Raw genomic sequence first — 18,107 nt, forward strand, 5'->3', positions numbered from 1 at the left:
TTATCTTATTATTATAATTTAATTATCTCGGATTTAAATTTTCGGGCCCAGGTGTTACAACTCTCCATTCAATAAGAAAATTTGGTCCCTCAAATTTGTCGTTCTCTCACTAGTCAAACAATTGAGGGTATTAGGCTTTGAAGTTTGATTCTACCTCCTAAGTGGTCTCGTCATTCGAGTGATTCTGCTATAGGATCTTAACGAATAAAATTTCTTTGTTGTAAAGTACTCTACTCTTCCGGTCTAAAATACCAACCAGTACCTCCTCGTAGAATAGATACTCCTAGAGTGGAAGTGACTCATAAGACAAAATATGTGAGGAGTTCAGGTTATATTTACGTAGCATAGACACATAGAATACATTATGGACTCTGCATAGTTCTTGAGGTAGTGCTAATATATAGGCAGACGTCCCAATCCTGTCCAAGATCTCAAACGGTCCGATAAATTGGGGATTCAACTTTTCTCTTTTTCCAAACCTACTGATACCCTTAAAGGGAGTGATCTTAAGGAACACCCGATTGCCCTTTTCAAATTCTAAGTCTCTCCTCCGGGTGTCCACATAACTTTTATAAATACTCTGGGCTGTTTGGATATTCTTTCTGATTTTAACTATTTTCATTGTGGTCTCATCTACAAGGTCTAAGCTAATTAATTTTCTATCACCCACCTCTTCCCAACAGATCGGCGATCTACAAGGTCGACCATACAATACCTCATATGGAGTCATGCCAATTTCTTGCTTAATAACTGTTATTGTAGGTGAACTCTATCAATGGTAGGTGGTCGTCCCAATGCCCTCAGAAGTCTATAACACAAGCCCTGAGCATATCTTCTAGTGTACGAATAATTCGTTCTGATTGTTTATTTGTTTGAGGGTGGAATGTTGTGCTAAAAGATAGTTTCGTTCATATTGCTTACTGAAAACTTGTCAAAAATTGAGAAGTGAACCTGGGGTCCCTGTCTGATACTGTTATCACCCGAACTTCATGTAGTTTGACTATCTCCCAGATATAGATTCTAGGTAGCTTCTCCAAGGGATTGGTCATTCTAATGACTAAGAAATAAGAGGACTTGGTGAGTCAGTTAATAATTATTCAGATTGCATCATGTCTCGAGCACAACCTTGTTACAAAATTCATAGTGATATGTTCCCACTTTCACTCTGGGATTGTAATGGTCAAAGTAGTCTGCCTAGATGTTGATGTTTTACCTTGACTTACTGACATACATGACACTTGGAGACGAAACCGACAATTTTCTTTTTCATTCTGCTCCACCAAAATCGAGGCCGCATGCTTTGATACATCTTAGTACTTCCGATGTGTATGGTGAACCTTGAACTGTGAGCATATGTCATGATATCTTTTTTCAGTTCACTATCGTTTAGAACACATAGAATATTTTGGAATCTGAACAACCTATCGACAGAGACTTGGAATTTTAAATTTAAACCTTATTCTGTATCCTTCTTGAGTGCTGCTAGGGTGGGATCAGTCAGTTGAGCTTTCCTTTATTCTCTAAATCAATTGGGTTGGACTGCTAGATGGGCTATACATGTGACCCTTTTTAAATTCCAGAGCTATATCTGTTTCACAACCTTTATTATCCTATATTGAGGAATCATTATGTGACCCAACATACCTGCACTCTTCTTTCTGAAAGCATCGGTTACCACATTACCCTTGCTTGGGTGATATAAGATTTTATAATCGTAGTCCTTGAGGAGTTCTATCCAACGCATCTGACCTATATTGAGATTTTCTTGGTGAATATATGCTTTAAGCTCTTATGGTATGTATAAATCTCAAACGTCTCCCCACACAAGTAGTGGTGTTAGGCCTTTATGATGTGGATAATGGTGGCAAGTTCTAAGTCGTGGGTGGGATAATTCTTTTCATGAGTTTTTAAAACGCAACCCAGTCCTTGATAGGATGCATCACTATATACCGTATATCCACTTATCCCACTCGGCAGAGCCAAAACTAGTGCGATAGTCAATCGTTCCTTGAGTTCTGTAAAGCTTCTTTCACATTCATCATTCTACTCAAACTTGACGTTTTTCTTCGTAAGACAGGTCAAGGGGGCGGCTAGGCTTGAAAACCCTTCTACAAACCTGCAGTAATAACACGTCATGCCCAAAAAACTTTGAACTTCCTTAACTGAAGTCAATTTTTTCCAACCCATCACTGCTCAATCTTCACAGAATTTACTGACACCCTATCCTTTGATATTATGTGCCCTAGGAAGATAGTCTGCTCAAGCCAAAACCTACACTTATTCAGTTTTACATAAAGTTTATTTTCCCTGAGAATTTGTAAAATCTGAGTTAGATACTAAGCGTGTTCTTTTCTTCTCTTAGAATAGATCAGGATATCATCAATAAATACTATAACAAACTGATCTAAAAATTGCCTGAAGACCCTGTTCATCAAGGCCATAAAAATGATAGGTGCATTAATTAACCCGAATGACATGACTAGGAACTCATAGTGCCCATATCGGGTTCTGAAGGCCGTCTTGAGGATGTTTGTAACGACCCCGAAAATTTAAAAGGAAATGTATATAAAAATTTTGAGTGCGAAAGCGAAATAAAAAGTTCTGATTAATATCCCTTACATAATAACCGAAACGTACTAACAATATGAAAGAATAAGTTAACTAAAGGAAATACTAGAAATGAAATAATATAAGGAAAACTATAAAATATTTAGGCAGATATTCGCTGTCTTCCTGCGGAATGAGCTCAGGAACCAAGTCCTCTTGATCTGAAATTGTTAAGTAAGGAATGAGCTATACTAGCCTAGTAAAGACGTCACACTATATCACTATCACACAAGTAAAGGTTGGTAGAAAAATAAAAACGACCAATGGAGTACAATTTTTAACAAATTCATTAATCAATAATAAAATCCTTTACTGTCCACTTATCTCGGTGAGATTTATGAAAACGACCCATAGAAACAATAACATCAAAGATATCATGAATTCATACATACTCTGTAACATAGCACATGTCATACTTTTATATTTCAATCATCAAATAATAATTTCTCTCTTTTATCAGCCTACCAGTATCCATGGGGATCCATATTGGTCCCCGCTACAAGTGAACCATTAACTTTAACAACTTAATTTCAGGGCTGTCCCCATACCCTGTCCGGTGTGGGTGCTAAAACAATAAACCTCAATACCCTGTCTAGTATAAGGGTGAAGCGGGCCGTCCCCATACCCCGTCCAGTATGAGCGCCAAAATATTTAAATCTTCATACCCCGTCCGATATGAGAGAACGTTCCCGGTAGGGTTCCCTATGGACACAGTCTGTCCACCATCTCCCAGGATATTTACTGAGGCTATCAACTTATCCATTTATCAATTCACATACCTTTTCTATTTTTCCTTAGTTTTCTGTTTCTCACATAATCATGAATACTTAAACAAGTAACGAGCATCCAACAAGGCAAACATATCATTGGGTTCACAAAATCAAGCCGTAATGAAGTAAATAGTGATTCATGCATTGAAAATCATAAAATTAAATAATTCAGATACCATACTACATTTAGATTGCAAAATAAATCAAACAGGAACTAACAGAGGAATAAGTCCGATTCGGGGCTCCATTAGCAACCCTAATAATTATGTATATCTACTTAATTCATAAAATACAGTTTTATCATTTATTAAACTTTAATTCCGTAATAGAAAATAAGATGAGGGGTCCTTACCTGATTCGTAGTCTAAAACTGATTTTTTTTACTATGCCTACGAGCAGTCCTTAGAGTCTCTGAATTTTTTCCTGGGAACTGAAATGCACTCACGGTACCTACACATGTCCCCAAATAACTCAAAATCAGACCCAGGGCCTACTCAGCCAATTTTGGAATTCCGACATGGCGGCTCCGTCGTGCTTCGGCGACTGCATGTTCAATTATATTCATCTTTATTATTTTTATTATTTTTATTTCTATTTAATTAAATTATACTAAATTAAAACCATATATTATTATATAATAAATCATTATATTCATCTAAAAATTACAAAAAAAAATTAAAATAAAATAAAATAATATTAATAAAAATAATAATAATTTGGGGTGTTACAATGTCTTTTACTTTGATCTTTACCTAATGATAACCCGAACGCAAGTCAATTTTGGAAAAAATCTTAGTACCCTGTAACTGATCGAAAAGATCATCAATCCTAGGGGAGAGGGTACTTGTTCTTGATTATGGCCATGTTCAATTCCTTGTAGTCAATATACAACCTTAAGGACCTATCACATTTCGTTGCGAATGTGACTCAAGTACCCCAAGGAGATATACTATGTCGGATGAACCCATTATCTTGCAATTCTATGTTCTACTTTCTCAACTCTTCCATCTCAACACAACTCATTCGGTAAGAAGCAACTGAAATGGGCTGAATGCCAAGCTGAAGATCGATGACAAATTCAACTTCTCTATTCACTGACAATCCTGGTAATTCATCAGGGAATACATCTGGAAAATCTCAGACCACAGGAATCTATTGAATGTAAATTTCTTTCTTAGGTTTGCCTAATATAGAAAAGAATAACTGAGTTAAAGTATCAGATAAACAAAGCAGTTACTCTGAGGGAATAATATCTAAAATTTTTATTAATTTGTGAAGGACTTTCGTTAGGAATATTGAATACAAGCATCTGATAAAAATAATCCACAGTAGTGTGATACGAATTATATCAAAATCCCTCCGTGTCTAGTGCTATCAGATCTACACTCAATTTTTTATCTGTTATTTCTACAATACAAGCTTTGTATATGACATTCCCTAATAGTGTCCTATTCCCAGGTATAAACACACAGCACAAAATAAAGACTTTCTGTAACACCCAGGCCCGAAAATTAGCACAAGATAATTTTACAAGTTATGGAATATATATAAATAATTAAATATTTTATTTTATTTTAATTTGATTGAATTTTTTTGAAAAAAATGAATTAGGGGCGAAATTAAAAATAATTTTGAAAAGAATGGGTGAAAATTTGACTTCGGATGGCGTTTTTAAAAGAAAAATTAAAAATAGAGAGTCAAAGTACAAATAGAGAAAATTCGGCCACGTAGGACTGCCCAGTCAGCAGCTTCGACGAACTGGAGTGCGTCGCATGGCCAGACGCGCTGACATCGGTGCCACGCGGGAGGCAATGCTGGTGATCCGTGTGCCCCATGACCGGACAACCCAGGATCGATCCCGCACGCGTAGACGTCCTAGATCCATTTCTACCTTAGGCGCGATCGAACGGTCGAGATTAATCACGATGGACGGTCCAGATTCGTTTCCTTTTTAGGCGCGATCGGATGGATATATCAACACAAAATATTTATAAATACTTGCATCATACGAAAACTTAAACCCTAGCCGCCAACCCCCATTGGAGAATAAGAACCATATGCTAGAGAAGGAGGCCGACCGTCGACCGTCGCCACGCCGGAGCCACGCGTCGACTGCCAAAGAAAGTAAAATTTTTCCCTACCTGCTCAGAATTCGATTATGAGTACTCCTGTTGTAACGCCCCCGAAAATTCAAAAGAAAATATATATAATAATCTGAGTGCAGAAGCGAAATAAAATATTTAGGTTAATATCTCTTACACAATAACTTAAAAATACTAAACAATATCAAAGAATAAGTTCTCTAAAAGAAATACTAGAAATGAAAGAAGTATAAAGAAAACTATAAGACATCTAGTATCTACTCGCCGTCGTCTTGTGGATTGGGCTCAGAAATCAAGTCCTCCTAATCTGAAATGGTTAAATAAAGAATGAATTACACTAACCCAGTAAAGACATCACACTATTCACCGTCACAGAAGCAAAGGTTGGTAAAAACCAAAAACAACCAATGAAGCACAAATTTTAAACAAATTCATTTATCAATAATCAAACCATTTACCGTCCACTTACCTCAGTGAGATTTATAAAAAACGACCCAAGGAAACAATAACATCATAGATATCATGAATTCATACATACTCTGTAACATAGCACATGTCATACTTTTATATTTCAATCATCGAACAACAGTTGCCCCCTTTTCATCAGCTTACTAGTATCCATGGGGATCTATAGGGGTCCCCGCTACACGTGAACCATTCCCTTAACAAACTTAAGTTCTAGGGCCGTCCCCATACCCCATCCGGTAGGGGCGCCAAACAATAAACCTCAATACCCCGTCCAGTATGAGGGTGAAGCGGGTCGTCCCCATACCCCATCCGGTATGAGTGCCAAAATATTTAAAGTCTCCATACCCCGTCTGGTATGAGACAACATTTCCGGTAGGGTTCCCTATGGACCTGGTCCGTCCACCATCTTCCAGGATATCTAATGAGGCTGTCATCTTATCCAATTATCAATTCACACCCCTTTCCTATTTTTTCCTTAGTCTCCGTTACCCATTCAAACATGAGTACTTAAACAAGAAACATGCATCCAACAAGGTAAGCATATCTTAGATTCACAAAATCAAGTAGTAGTGAAGTAAATATTGATTCATGCATTCAAAATCATAGAATAAATAAACCAGATACCATAATGCATTTAAACTATAAAATAAATCAAACAGGAACTGACAGAGAAATATGTTCGATTCGGGCTCCATTAGCAACTGTAATTAATTATGCATATCTAATCAATTTGTACAAAATACAACTTTTTCATTTATTCAAACTTCAATCCCATGATAAGAAATAGGGTAAGGGGTCCTTACCTGATTCGACGTCGAAAATCGGATTTTCACTGCCCCTACGGGCAGTCCCTAGATTCTCTGAATTTTTCTCTCGGAACTGAAACACGCTTACGGTACCTACACATGTCCCAAACAACTCAAAAATCAGACCCAGGGCCTACTCGGCCAATTTCAAAATTCTGGCATGGTGGCTCTGCCGTGCTTCGGCGACGAGCGGCGGCGATTCGCCTCGGGTTGGATGTTTCCAGCCATTTTCGGTCGAATTCAGCCAAACTTGCATTGGTTCCTGTGATAAAACACCTCTAGGGCCCTCGATGGGCTGAAATAAATATAGAAAATCGAAACTTACCGGCGGTGGGGCTTTCTGGTGTGGCGGCTCCTCTGGCTCGCATCACGGTTTGGTGTTTTGCTCTGGTCAACTGTAGAGGAGGGAACGGTGGTCACAATGGTGGAAAAATTACATCGAATGGGAATCAGGAAGGGCCTCATCGGAAGTAAAAATTAAGACAACCTGTGGTGGCGCCACTGGGTTTCGACGGCGTTTTTTGGCCAATTGACTAGTGTTTTTGCTCCGATTTGGCCATAGGTGGGTTTATAATCAAATTCTAAGCCAATGGGAGAATTTTTACCGCGTTTAGTGGTCGGAAGTTGCTCCGGTGCGGCGGCAGGTGGCAGCGGTCGGCTCCCGGCGACTAGGCTGTCTTCTCCGGCGAACGGCTCTGGTGGCTAGGGTTTGGGTTTGGGTGCGGATGAGATTATTTATAACCATCTGCTTTTAATCTGAGCCCTCCATCACAATTCAATCTGGACCGTCCGATCGCGATTAAATAAGAAATGAATCTGGACCGTTCATCACGATGCAATCTAGGCCGTCCGTGCGCGATTCAATCTGGGCCGTCCGTGCGCGTGCAATCTAGGCCGTCCGTGCGCATTTTAGATCTGGGCCGTCCATGCGCGCGGGAACGAATCTCAGCATTTGATCGCGCGCACGCGGATCGCCCACGTGTCTCCCTTCCGCATCAGTGTCTCTGCCCCGCAGCGCGTCCTGGTTGGTCGGGACTGCTGACCGGGCAGCTGACGGAGTGTAATTTTTTTAAATTGTATTTTGACCCTCGATTTTTAATTTTTCTTTCAAAAATAACCCCAGAACCCAAAGTTTCACCCCTTTTTTCTAAAATTATTTTTAATTAAATTCCTAAATAATTTTTACCATTTATTATTATTATTATTATTATTATTATTTCTATTAAAATAAATTAAACTAAATTAAATTCAATATATTATTATATAACTAATCATTATATTCATATAATAATTACAAAAAAAAATAAAATTAAAATAAAATAAAAAAAGAAAAGAGTTGGGGTGTTACACTTGTGGCCAAATCAGAGTAAGAGGAACAGCGGGTAAGTCGAAAACTACAGGCAAAACTCGGCAAAGTCACAACGGTTAAAACCCCAAAACCCCTCTGATGAGCTCCTTTCCGACTTTCATTTCACATGATTTTTCGATCATTGTGCTCGCCGTCCTTTTCTGTACAAGATAGCCGAATAAAGAACCTCAACCGCAAAGGAGGACCGGCGGAGCTGCCGCACTTGGAGATCCCCCCACTGGTAAGTTCGATTTTCTTTGAGTTTTTCTGGCCAACTGAGCCCTCTAACTTATTTCTTTGCAGGAATACAGCCAAAAACAATCAAAATTGGCTAAAACTGGCCAAAAATCGACTAAGTCGAGGCGAATCGTTGCCAGAGCATAGCGGCACCACTGTGTCGGGCCCCTAAAAATTGGCCAGAATGAGTTTTGGACATTGATTTTATATTTTTGAGGTATTTTTAGGTGTGTGACGAGTGTTTTAAATTTCATAAAAAAAATTCAGAGAACTTAGTACCCGTTAGAAGGCGTAGTAGACAGCTTGATATCTCAAAACACCGATTCGGGTAAAGATCATTCGCCCTATTTTTCGTTATAATAAATTGAGGCTTAACAATGTATAATTTCATGTTTTGTGAAAATTTAAAAAATTCTAAAAATAATTACAGGTCACTAGTGGAACCGGAACATGTTAGTTCACAATTGTCTTGATTTCCTGTTTATTTTCTTATACTGTCCTACTTATTTGATTTTCGTATTGTACATGTTCTTAATTTATAGCTTCAATAGTTTTATCGACTTATCTAGTTATTTTGGTTATATATCGTCAGCATGAATGTACTTCAATTGACTCGTGAATGTGATATGAGATATTGGTATGCATTATTGGCTATTTATTGATGAAAATTTATATGTGAAAGACTTACTAGGTACCCAGAGAAAAGGCTGATGGGCCTGGTACATAAAGAACCCTACCGTGAACATTACTTCAATTAGATGGGGCTGAGAAATCCCTTACCAAGAAGGTTTGAGAGATATGATTCACTCTCATACAGGACGGGGTATCGAGGCGATAGAATGTTTGGTGCTCATTACTGGACGGAGTATGGGGACGGCCAGTTAATTGTTAAAATTAGTTATTGGGTTCATAAGTAGGGGGGCACCCCTATGAACCCCAAGAGGTACTAGTAAGCAGGTAAGGAAAGAAAGTTATTGTTTTTTGTTCTCTTATATGTGAAAGTGAAGAATGATATAGATATGGTTCTTCATAGGTTGTTTTGGAAAACTGGTTACGGTAAGTTTGGAATAAATGATCTTCTTTATATTAAATGAATTTACTCATATTAAGTGCTCCATTAGTTGTTTTATGATTTTTACCAATATTCAGTTTTCTGTATATGTGATTAGCGTGATATTCTTACTAGGATAGTGTAACTCACCATTTCATTAACTATTTCAGATCAAGAGAACGAAGATCCAAATCTCGATCAACAAGAGGGTTGTAAGTAGTTCACTATTCAGACTCCCTTCAAGTGTTAGTGAAGGTTGTCCAAAGATGTTTAGTTATTCGCTTTTCATTTCATTTCTTTAATTTCTGTTTATCTTTTAGAAGGGACATTCCCGTAGTCCTATTAGATATTCTAAATTATTGTGTAAAGAATGTAAATCCCAACTCTATTAATTGCTTCTACATTAAATTTATGAATTTATTTCCCTTCTAGTTTCGGATACTTACACTTTTAGGTAACATGTTTAATTTTTTTGTAAAAGCATATGAGACAAAGGAATGTGAAACACTAGTATCAATTAAAACATGTGCAAAGTAATCACAAATAGTGTATGTACCCTGTATCATGTTTGGGTTGGCTTTAACATCTTGCTGAGTGAGGGTATAGGTTCTACCCTAGATTGGAGATCTGGACTGATTCTGATTTCGCGGATACTCTTTTACATAGTGTTGGGCACTTCCGCATATGTGGTAGGTGTTGCTGAGACGATAGCAAGGTCGGTTCCCATGGTCTTTACCACAGTACTAGCAAATTTTGCTGTATCCTGTTGCTGGGGCTTGAGGAGGAGCTTGAGTCACAAGCCTAGGTCTCTTGTTTTGCTGAATCGGTGCAGTAGGTGCTGGTATGCGATGTGAAACTGGGAGCATGGAATTACCCACTCCTGGAGAAAAGATACAAAAGTTCCTTTCTATCAGTTGTGTCTTGGTAAAAACTGCTGAGTTGGTACTGAGCTCGAATACATACAGTTGCTGTCTAATCTTAGGACAGAGGCCCCACTCAAACTTTCTTGCCTTTCTATCTTCATTCATCATGCTCTCAAGAGAGTATCGGCCCAACTCTAGGAATTTTCAAGCATACTCAGATACTATCATATCACGCTAGATCAGGTGTGGAAACTCCATCTCCTTCAAATGCCGAAACTATTCTGGAAGGTACTCTACATTGAAAGTTATCAGGAACTGTTCCCAAATAATCAGAATGGGTAGGGTGGCCTGCTTCAGTTGCCACCAACGACCTGTCTCACCCATGAGCATGGAAGTAGCAAGTATGACCTTCTGTTCGAGAATCACTATAAGAGTTACAAAGGCCTTCTCTGTCTTTGCCAACCAGTACTTAGCTTCTTCAAAAGTGGAAGCCCTTACAAAAGTAGATGGGTTAAGTCTTTTGTACCTCTCAATGTAACCTATGTACATCACGAGTGGAGTTGGGTTCTGTTAAAAGAAATTGGATTATGCTAGAGAGGGACCAGGTGACCCTGTAGCGGCACCTGGTTGTATGATGGGGCACCAGATTGTACTGTGGTGGTGTCAGATGTTACGATGGAGGAGTAGCACTGTCAGCGCGTCACCTCACGCACAGATAGACCTTGCGCGCTTGGGGCCTACGCACAGTAGGCCTGCATGTGTGGAAGGAGGCTAATGCGCCTGCAGCACACTGGCCAGGGCACTGCCACCTCGGACAATGCACCGCCGTTGCCTCGAGCGGCAGGACGCCGCTGCGAGTGGAGGAGGCACTGCTACCTCATTTTTCATGTTGAGCATCGTTTTCTCCTCTCTCTTCACCGAATTTTGCCACTTGACCCAAATCTAATGGTTTTAAAATTTTATAAATAGGTCTTCTCACCTCATTCTTCCCCAGATCTCCATTCTTTCATTTTTTAAACTTAGAGAGAAAGAGAGCGAGAGAGAGTAACTTAATGAGAGAAGGAGGAAAAGAAAAGAGGAGCGATGAACGAGAAAATATCAAAGTTTTGGTAAACAATTTAGTATTTCTTTTGATGTCTTAAGAGATATTTTTTAGATAAAAAAAATTATTAAACATGATGATTGTGATTTTGTCTGGTTGTATGCCTTCGTGTTTATAGTCAGATAAGTTGAATTGTTCTTGTTTTCAAGCATGTTATGTGAATTATAGATACTTCATGATTTGCATGTAATAAAATATGATATGAAGTCAGTATTATTTCTTGATGAAAATAAAAAATAAAAAGAAAAGAGAAAAGAAAAAAGTGGCATGAAGCATGAATAGTCCAAAATATATATTTGTATTAACATGCATATTACATTAAGTGTCTCGTTAAGTTTTTTATCTCTTAGGGATATTTGTTCCCCTAGTTCTTCAGGGTATCTGTTTTTTTCTCCTCCATCTGGTCTTGAAAGATATAAGAGGACCGCTCTTAGTAGATGATGGCTTACCCTCTGACGAGAGTAGTAACGTGAATATCTGTTGGAGGTCACTGTTGGCTAAGTACTGTCGTGACTGTAAATATCTGATAGGGTCACTATGGTTGGTATGATCATGATCGTAGATCGTACCATGGTTTGGCCAGCTGGAAATGAGTTTGAGCAAATTGACGTATCTGTATCTGATCTAGTCATTCCACTTGGGTGGTTGAAAATTTGTATCTATCTTAAGAGATGGAAGTTGTAACGATTTCGTAAAACATGACACAAAAATTTGAGCATTTCATAATTTATTTAATTTTTTTTTTTATTATCTAGCATGATGTATGTTTGGTTTGTTCATATTAATGTACTGTTTTTTAATAAATAAATTGTCTTTATAATGTAAGATCAGTCTACGAGGTGGTCAAATGGAAAGTTTTTAAGTTAAATAATTCACTTTTAAAATCTTACAATGTTAATTTAATGTTGTTTTCTTTACTGAGCATATGAAACTCACTCTTTTCCTCCCCCCATATGAGAAAGAAAATAAGGTACCACAGGCTAACCTATTCTTAGAAGTCTATGAGGATCCCGTAGATTCACAAAATTTGAGTGCATAATTGTTTCTGCACTCTAATGAGTCTAATAGCATAGTGAAAGAAGTGACATTATTTTGTGTTTTGTTTTTTGTATTTTGTAGCCACTTCAGACTTCAGTTATATATATATATAATGGGAACTTATATATATTTGTAAGGGATTTGTATTAATTGTTCTACTGCATAAAGTTTTATCATACACTCGTTATTCTGAATTTGTATCTGACACTCATTTACCTTAATTAGCATCTGGGATGTCACATACCCCATCCGGTAATGGGCGTCAAATATACTACCACCTCAATACTCTATTAGGTATGATGGTGAACAAATACTTCCCAATCCTTACGGTATAGGACTTCTTAGCCCCGTTCAATTGAGGTAATGCCTACGGTAGGATTTGTCCTATGTACCAAGTCCATATACCCTTTCTCATAGTACTCAGTAAGCCTTTTATACACATGTTCACATCATCAACTTGCTACCAAGCACATACAACAATCTTATCTCATAATTATCGGACAATAGAACAACTTTTAAATAAGTAAAATAAATTGATACTTTAATAATTAAGAAAAATGTTATTAGGGTATTTATTTCAAATCATTTAACAGATAGGGATAAACAGTTAAGTGAATCAATGAACGAGAAGACAAATAAACTTATGAATTAAAGTGCATGCGATAATGCAAACAATAAGAGTCTAGCAATAATTGAACTGTATAGATAAAATAAGCAATTTCGTACTGACTAGTTACTAATTCCACCAGTGACATGTATTTAATTAATTAAGGATTTTTAATATTCCTAAATTACACCGTTATTATTTATTAAATTTTAATTAACTGTAACGGGAGAAAAAGGTGAGAGATTCTTACCCTAGGTCGTACACTTCCTGGCAGTTCTCAGATTTCTTAAGTTTTTTTTGCGAAAACAAAAAATATACGTCACGTATTCTGAAATAACTAAAAGGACAAAAATAAGGTTTTTAAATTTTTTTGGCCAATTTAGGGTTCCGGCACGGTGATGTCGTCGTGCTTCGATGCTAGCTCTACTGCCCACATCGACGTCTCCTCTCTATCTGGTTGGTTTTGGCAAAAAACCTGCAAATTCGAGGTTAGGAGGCCTCTGTTGGTCGAAAAAATGGGAAAACTAAAGCTTACCGATAGGGGGGATTTTCTGGTGCGGTAGCTCTGCCGTTTCTCTTTCGCGGCCGAGGATTTTCCCCAGTCGTCCTGCCCCAGAAACGTGTTAGGAATTCAAGGGTCGAAATATTGAAGGGAATGGGAAGCGGGATTGGGCTCATCAAAGCGGTTTTTGGGTTGCAGCCGCAGCGGCTCGACCGAGCTCCACTCTCAGTTTTCGACTTCCGATATGGATGTGGGGAAGCTTAAAATCAAATTCCAAAGCAAAATGGGAAAAAAACTTACCTCCCTAGTGTCGGCAACGACTCCGGTATGGCGACGACAGTGGTCGACTTTCGTTTCGACTGCCCTTCTTCTTCTTCTCGGGCAGGGTCCAGTGCGAGTAGGGTTAGGATTTTCTGAGAAGCGACGTTTAAATACCCTCTCCACATCGATCTGGGCCATCTGTGCAAGGACACGTGACCTACTCCCAGCCGTTGGATCGCTCTTATTTGGAGAATTAATCTGGACCGCACGATCGGATTAAATCTAACTGTTCGATCGCGCCTAAAGAGGAAACAGATCTAGGTCATCCGTGCGCGTGGGAGGAGATCTGGGCCGTTGGATCTATTAACACACGGATTATCCGCGTGGATGCGTATTCGCGTGTCTGCGCACGACGACCGACCGTGTTGTTGACGTGATGGTCCATGTGGCCAAATTTATGTTATTTTCACTTTTACTCTAGTTTTTCATATTTCTTTACATATAGGTCCTTCCTTAATTTTATTTTGACCCTGATTTTTAAAAATATCTTCAAATACATACAAAAAATAAGTTTCTTCAAAAATTCAATCAAAAATTAAAATTAAAAATTTTCCTAATTTCTCTTATTATTATAATTTAATTATTCCAGGCCTAATTTCCAAGCCCAGATGTTACAGTATACATATGTTATTAGCATCTCAATTATTAGTGAATAATTAGACATGCAAATTTATTTTGATATTAGATTTCGTTTATATTTTTGTTAAATAATTAAGTTTATCAAAGAAAATAATATTTAATTTGTTTTGTAATTTTACAGACAAAGTCCTTCCGTTAATATATTTGATGAAATTAATTTTGGGGTTAGGGTTAAACAAATTATAGAGAAACTTACATACATATTGTATAGTTTATTTTATATGAAAAGCATTGAATAATTTATTAAAATAAACAAATGGGTGATCACAAATTTTATCATAGAAATATTCACGCCACTTTGTATATATATTATAAATTATCAGTAATTCATTCGTAATATTCAATTTAATAAAATTTAAAATTTAGCTAATTATTTATTATTAGAGCTTTAATAATTAAATCGAGTGTTGTCTTAGTAAATTATGATGTTTACATAAAGATTATTTCGTAATAATTAAATTTTTTAATTAAAACAATCATATCAATTAAAAAAAAAACATGATTTAGTCTCGTTAACTTTATTTTTAAAAAAATTTGTATTTGATTCATATTTTAATTTTACAAAATATTAATAAAAATACACGTATAAATAACATAAAAATTTAAATAAAAATAATATTTAATTCAAGTTAATTATTTTTAATTTTATTATTAACAAATGAAAATACAATCAGTCAATTATACGAAGATTACCAATTCAGACCTGCCCCTCTTCAATTAGTTGACCCCAAATATTTTATATTTATTTTTTAAACAAATAATACAGTTATAATTTATTGAGAGTGAATTTTTAAACAATTTTATATTTGATTAGTAAAAGGTTTTGGTAAAACAACTGGCAGTAGGTGGGTATTATTGTCCACTTCAGTTAACAAACACCAGGACACAGAGATGTGGCGTGTTAGAACTAACAATCAAGTATTTTAGTAGTTTTATGGGAAAATTAAGGGCATTTTAGACAATTTATATTTTGAAATATCTTTCAACGGTCTAGAAATGGATGATACGAGTTAACCAAACTTTCTTTGATCGCTTCCAAGAGTAACGGCGCCGTTTTCTGTGCTTTGGTTTTCTGTCTGAAATTCTTCCCTTGGTTTCAATTTCTCTCTTTTTTATTTAATTTTTGTTTTTTACAGAGATTTTAAAATTATTTAAAATTTCAATTTAAAAAAAAATAACTTATGTTTATGTAAATTTCAACATATAATCTTTAATTTGTAAAAGAAAAATAATTATACTTGTTTTAGAGTTTACGTTTTATTTTAATATCTTTCAGATAATTGTATAATTGTGACATACGATATGTGATTTGAGTAATTTGGATTTAAAAAATTACGCTGGTCAAAACTGAAAAAACAGATATAAAATGAACCAAATTAAATTCAATACAATCTTTGATCCTATTTTTTTGAAGAATTTGATTTTCAATTCATACCAATAATAAAAAATTTATTGTATATAAATTATTAATTTTTATTTTAATAAATTAATTTAAAATTAGTTATGATTTTTTATAATTAGAGAAACTATAAAAAATTTCTAATTTATATTAATTTAAAGTTTAAATATATTTTTTTAAAATATAAGGATTGAGTAGAATTTGATCCAATTGAATAACAAAACCCTGTTTATGATTAAGCAAAACTCATGTTTGAGCCTTATGCTTTACTATAACACTAGGCCCCAAAAAAACTGTGGTGATGAGTGCTAAAATTGTCTACCTAAGAATGATGCCAATAAAGATAAGTATATATATATATATATTGTAAAGGGTAGGTATTAAGCTTTTTCTTTGATTTAATAAACTACCTAAACATTTTCAATTGAAATTGCCTCATTTGTTGTTGTTCAATCAATGAATTGAACAAGAACAAAGAAAGGTGGAGGAATCTCTTTTCTTCTTTTTTTGTCAAAACAAAATATATTATTTGTTGGAGTTTTCTTATGTCATGTAAAGATTGGGAAGGAAGAAAAAAAATTCTTTCATTTTTCTTTTCTCTTCCCTTTGATCAATTCTTGAAAGGAATTAGGAGAAAAATAAAGAAATACTCGTATACTTATTATAAAATATACACACACACACATATATATATATACACACGCACACAAGTATATATAAGACTGTGCTTGTAATTGATAGACTCACATGCTTTTGTTAGGTTGAGAAAAATTCTTTCTTTCATTTTTTTTCTCTTCCCTTTTTCTGAATTGTTGAAAGAAATTTAAAGAAAATCAAGAAATACCAAGATACTTCCTGTGAATATTACATACATATATATACAAAGATATTAAGAATATGTGCTTACAATTGCAGCATTCGCATGATTTTGTTAGGTTAGAAGCAAAGAAGCTAAGTGTTTTTCTTTGGGTTTGTATAATAGAATAAATATAATATGTAATGGGGCCTGAACCCAAATGACAAACAGGGGGAAACAAAAAAGAAAAGTGTTGTATGGCAACTTGTGAGAGTTCAAATCAAAAGGGGACATTATATGAACCTCTTTTTTTTGTATGGTCAAGGACAGCTCTCAATAGAGTGATCATCAAGTAAAGTAGAAAGATTTTGACAACTATCTTCTCATTATTATTATTATTATTATTATAACAGTTACATCACGTGTTATTATCTCCATCGCCACTTGATTTCTCTATTTTTTTTGTAGGCCATTGCCATATAGATTAGCTTATTTTAATTTTAATTTGTTTAGCTTTAAATTATTTGTGTTTGAAGACCCATAACATATAAATATCTTTTAGAAACCCGTAATTTTATATAAAATAACAGAAAAACTAATTCACTTGGTTGTCAAATATATGTACACATACATGTATATAATTTGAACTACAATAACATTAACGGATTGGAGTTGGCCCATACTTATGAGTCCACTAAGAGCTCTCTTCATACCCATGTGGAGTTCACATGTCGCTCATAACAAAATTCATTATTGCATGACTACATTTGCGTAGCAAGCTAAGAACTTGTTGATTGTATCAATCAGTTTTTCTTTTCTGGATTTGTGGGGATTAGGGTATTTGAGAAAATTCGATTTCTGGGTTTGAAGGAATTAAACCTCCAACAGTAAGATCTGTTTCTTCTTGAAGAAATAAAAGCTTACCACTTTGTGTCCACTAAACAATCAAGAGAAGAAAATTAAAGCAGAAGATATGTGTAAGTTTAATTATAATGATCCAATACCAGGACATCACATTCAAGGACTCAGTCCATAGTGTGCTTGTGGTACCACTTGCCAAAGCTAAGTGGAAATTTAGGGCATGATGATTTGAGAGCTCTGCTTATACACAAATACGCACACATATACTTGTATGTTATATGCATACGTTCATATATACAAATGTGGATACAGATAAAAAAAGCCTGTCGCTTAAAAAGTGCATTCACTAACTTAAGGCAGAGGCATGAACATTGAATGTCAGGAAAATGCAGTATGTATGTGGGGTTATAAACCAGAACCAACCTCTTGTCAATTGTCAAGTAACTTAAAAGTGGGACAGAACATGTCATCAGGGCCAGGCACATAATTAGGCAGCTCTCCTATTGGCATGTTTTCTAAATATACAAAAACTACTTGATGTTTGTTACATACCCGTCTAACTCGATCTATTACCTGAACAAAATATGGGA

Source organism: Carica papaya, chromosome 3 (assembly GCF_054855325.1).
Source record: "Carica papaya isolate Zhongbai chromosome 3, ASM5485532v1, whole genome shotgun sequence".
NCBI classification, from domain to species: Eukaryota; Viridiplantae; Streptophyta; class Magnoliopsida; order Brassicales; family Caricaceae; genus Carica; species Carica papaya.